Source organism: Triticum aestivum, chromosome 2B, assembly GCF_018294505.1.
Source record: "Triticum aestivum cultivar Chinese Spring chromosome 2B, IWGSC CS RefSeq v2.1, whole genome shotgun sequence".
Lineage (NCBI taxonomy): Eukaryota > Viridiplantae > Streptophyta > Magnoliopsida > Poales > Poaceae > Triticum > Triticum aestivum.
This window is the reverse complement of record NC_057798.1, coordinates 807,947,038-807,951,900: the sequence shown is the minus strand read 5'-3', so window position 1 is coordinate 807,951,900 and position 4,863 is coordinate 807,947,038. Positions and strand designations below refer to the sequence as shown.

The window sequence follows — 4,863 nt, the reverse complement described above, 5'->3', positions numbered from 1 at the left end:
AGTTTTACTTAGGGATGCTATGAGCCTGTGATGTATGCGCATCATATATAATTGTTCATCGTTTCTCCGGTTATGACATCTGCTTCGATTACTATATGCCTGAACACTTTAGCGTGTTTGACGGCGCCATAGATGATGATAAAGGATCACACACCACCACTCTTTACATATTGTTCCATCCCGTAACAACGCACGGGGATTTAGCATGTTCGTATAGAGAATTAGATGTGTAGTATAAAAAATGTGTTATTATGTCTCTCTTTTTGTTTTTTCCGCAGGGGACGTGTATTATGTAGCCACGGTTATCCAAACACCAACGCATGGAAATAAGAACTAAGAGCGTTAAATTTGACTTTTATTGTATATAAAATACATTTTTTTCTTGATAACGATTCATTGAAGGCTACAATCAAGGAGCAGTTGCTCTATACGTGGCATTAATTACCGTTTTATCTTATTGATGGGGGGTTTTCTATCCCTTCGGGGTGACCACATGCACCCAAATCAACACAATAGTATGACGAGTGGCCCCGTCCCCGTTGGTCCCTGATGTCATACCAAACTGCAGTAGAAATCGCGTGCGCTAGAAAATTTTGGGCTGGAAGCATCTGGATCACCACCGCGCGCCTGAACGTCTGCCCGCTCCTGTTCCCGAAGAACGCGAGTGTCCGCCCATCCCTATCCCCCAAAGAACTCCTCTTTATCCATTGACGGGAGCCGGGAGGAGTCTAAATCAGGACCGGCGGCTGGAGCGCGAGGATCTCGTATCGCCCGGATCCCAGGTAAGCGCCGTCTGCTTTGTGCCTCCGCTAGATTAGTTAGTTTCCTCAGAGAAAAAGATGTGGATTATTTTTGCCTCCCGATACTAAATCTAGCAATTATCTTCGCATTCAAGATCCGGTAATCTCCGTGTCCGTGTGATGTTTTCTCAACCTTAGATTTATCAGCATGGGCGAGTAAGTATTAAATGGTGTTCTAGGCGATGGCTTAGAGCGCTGGATTTAGGATCCGGTGCGTGGCTTGTTTGGCCTGAATCATTTCATAATCTTCTGCATGAATCTGTCTTTTCCCTGGGTAGATAGTGTATTTCAGCTTAATGTCACAGCTCGGCAAACAGCGCCATACCCATTTCATCCATGGTGCCCGCTAGTTCGTATTCCTGTGTGCTAAATTTTTTATACTTTAATATCACGGCCATATCATGATTTATTTTTATCCACTTAAAACACCTCGGTTCAAATGGGCGTGACTCGCCTCCCATTTCTGGATTATTTTAATGTGTTCATAACACTCAAAAATCAATAAATTTCAAGGAAACATCAATCCGTGCATAATTATAGTTTGTTTCCAGATGATGTTTGCTGCTGCATCCAAACATAAGTATCAAACAGCTGTGACACTTTTTTTTTTCTCAGGATATGCATATTGCGATTATCAATAACATGGAGCATGGACGCAATCCTGGTAACTGATGTGAGCGGACGGTCGATAGCATATATATACGTTTATGAACACGCTGTTAACATATTATAGACATCTGGCATTATTTCATTGCATCAATTTGAACATGCTTTTGCCAGTTATTTTTCTGTATATTTGCTGAGTTTTCCATTTATTAACACGCAGGCCATGGATTGCCCACTTTGCAAAAAACCCGCCTGCCGTATGTGGAGATCTCGACGGACCGCCCTGCCACATTTCAGTTCCAATGACAACCTACTATTGGGTTGAAGCTGTAAGATGGAACTATCATGTCGTAGATTAGCGATACATGTCCTTACATATGATCGATGATAAGATTGACACCTTGGCACATTTCTGGCCACATTTTGCTGCAGTTTGTCCCATGCTGCAACAGGCGTGTGATCGGGTCATGCATTGAGGATATGCGGTCCATTGCTGCCAGAGAGAATAAGCCCATGTGCAAGACATTCTTTGTAACCAGAGAACTACTGGAGTATGAAGTGTTGATTGATCATGGAGCTAAGAAGACCAGGATTCATGGTGATGGCTGGCATAGGTTTCTTGATGAGTATGTCATGCGGCCTGGCGACATGGTATATATCTGCCTTCCCCGAGGCAATGGAAGGTTTTTTGTGGATGTCGAGAGAGATGGCGTGAAACATTTATGTGATATGTAACATTTTTTGGAGCATTTTAGCTTCGTTGAATAATGCATATCAGCTTAAAAATTTGATCTTTTGTCCAGCTTTGAATGGCCTGTCACTCATGAGGCGTGAGCTCATCGACAATTGCGTGTACACCAGGAGTGTACCCCGTTTTGAATATTCAGAGATGAAAAAAATGATCAGGTGTGCATTCGGTGATTTAGAAGACGTATGTTGCATTTTTGTGCACAAGATGAATGGTGTTGACATTAAGGACGACTACATGGTTAGTGGATATAAACCTGATATTTAGATATACACGTTTGTTGATTCATAATTCACTGTCATCTCATGGATGTCCGCTCTCACAAACGTGATATTGTTGTTTGCATGGTACAGAGGATCCCGAAGAAAGCCGTTGACCTCATTGAGAGCAATGCGGGCATCTTGGACAATTCAGGCGTTATCCTTCTGCATGATGATGTAGGAGCTCATGTAACTGCATCGTTCAAGAAACCAAAAGATGGCAGGCTCGTCATTCAAGTAGATTTTCGGAAGTATGTCGAAAATCTCAAAATGAAGGAAGATGATACTGTGGTCATCACTTTTCACAAACGCGCTGGTTCTGCGTCCATGACCGTCCGGGTGTGCATCTTATCCTAAAACACCTATGTCGTGCTAGTGTATGTTTAAAGGCAGCTTATTAGTCCCTATGTGCCTCCTCGCTGATCGTGCAGCATCTCAATGCCTGCTGTTTTGTGAGAAATCATGAACCTGGACCCTGTAACCTTCTGTGTGTGGTATGTGACTATGTGACTTTTCCCCCTGTGCATGTCCGTTGACTATATTTCCGATCCATTAGCATATTTTCGACTAATGGCGATCTGCTCTTCATTGCTAAACTATAATTTCCCATGGCTGTATGTTCAAGTTGGATGCAACGCGCGCAATGACATGAATGGAATTTGTGATTTGTGTTGCAACGTCGGAAATTCTTCTTACATGATCACAGCGCGTATGATATGTTCATCACTGGTATATAACCCACATCCCTTCCATCCACATTGTCATAATACGCATCATGTGCCCGGCACATGTGCCCGCATATCTTGTGCTTGGCACGTACTGTTTCGCAGTTGAACCCAGACCGTGCCTACTCTTCTTGTACCTTGTATATGACACCCGGACGACTCCTCTTGTACCTCGGACATGGCATCAGGATCATTCATGTGCGGTACACGACACGTGATTATAGTATACTCCACATGCACGTGATCGCAAGGCAAGCCCAATATTTGCCATGTACATTGTGATGTTAATATGTGCCAGGTACATGTTTCCGACCTGACCGACCTATGGAAACGTAATTGTTGGCCTTTGACATCGGAATTTGGTTTACAATCTAACATCACACATATATTCAAAGCAATGAAAAACATGCAAACTGGTCGTCCATATCTTGACATCCATAACAAGCAATTTATATAATTGGTCGTCTCCGAATACATTAGCTCACACACAACCTTCGAACCCATTCGGTGGTTTGACGGCATAATATATAGGTCCACAAAGACATTCTAGTGCATTAACATAGAAACGTTTGGGACCCAAACAGATACGGTCCCATGCAACATGTGCCCCTAACAACATTCGCCCCTTACATTCGTTCGAGACTCAGTTTTGTATCATTCATCGATAGACTCGATGAATTGATGTGGCCTTTTTGCATTGTTCCCCTTGAGATGTAGAATGTCGTAAAGGTAATATGCCGCCAGAGAACTGTCATCGTCCTGTACATGATTGTGGATACGTGATCAAAGCAGTAGTATCAAATGATTCAGGTCATTTTAACCTGTGATGTCCTATTCTATCTTTTTGGTCTTAATGACTAATAAATCAGCATACTTGCCACATGAATATTATCTGTCTCATGGTCACCGATGAAGTTCCTGCAGAAGTTCATGGTGTAAAACCCAGATAGGTGCCTGCAATGACGATACGTAAATATGGTGATTTTCTCGAATCATGGAAAATTCAACGATATATCGTAGTAATATATAACAATTTCATCCTATGACTGTAAACACTTGTTTCGAGAATGGATGTAACTGGATGGATTCTGGTTCTATTTGCGACCATTTGTATCCATTTTTTCGACAAGTACTTACTGACGAAGGGATTAATATTGAACGTGTCCTTATCGCAAGAGAAACCATGTGAATTCATTGATCACCTTTCAGACACCTGACGTTTAGGATGAATAATAGCCGGTTCTAAATCACCGAACTCGAAGTCCCAAGATTCATAATATGTTTTTGCAAACTCAGTCATAGCAGCCTTCAACAGGTTGATGTTCCTCATATGTAGTTGTTTGATTGCTCCACCATTCTCCGATGCTAATGTCGGGTCATAGATGAACACCTTCTTTTTAATTGTATGTATTGCGTAACATACCCAAGCGAAGCTGACGTAGGCCGGAAACATAATCTGCATCGTAATTAAATATCCATTGGACAAAAAATTACTCAACTTTTCTTTCGAACATGAAAAAAATTGTATGCTTGCTCATATTCCAGGATACATTTTACATACCAGCAGACAATTTGGTACGTCATAGGTGATATGATCTCCAATGAACTGATCCCGAATGGATTTATGCTGACATGGCATATCTCCTGCCATCACACACATCTGCCAAAAGGGACAAAGTAGCAAGTAGTAAGAAGGCCACAGACAAAAATACACTCGCCGATAT

The 4,863-nt window shown here is 42.1% G+C and overlaps 1 long non-coding RNA gene across 1 annotated transcript; it reads left to right on the top strand.

Moving 5' to 3' along the window:
* The first annotated feature begins 637 nt into the window (after positions 1-637).
* Positions 638-2,208, top strand: LOC123042970 (uncharacterized). The gene is made up of 4 exons (XR_006418969.1): positions 638-782; positions 1,416-1,473; positions 1,627-1,735; positions 1,839-2,208. It is a non-coding gene; the product is annotated as an uncharacterized lncRNA (long non-coding RNA).
* Positions 2,209-4,863: the final 2,655 nt, after the last annotated feature.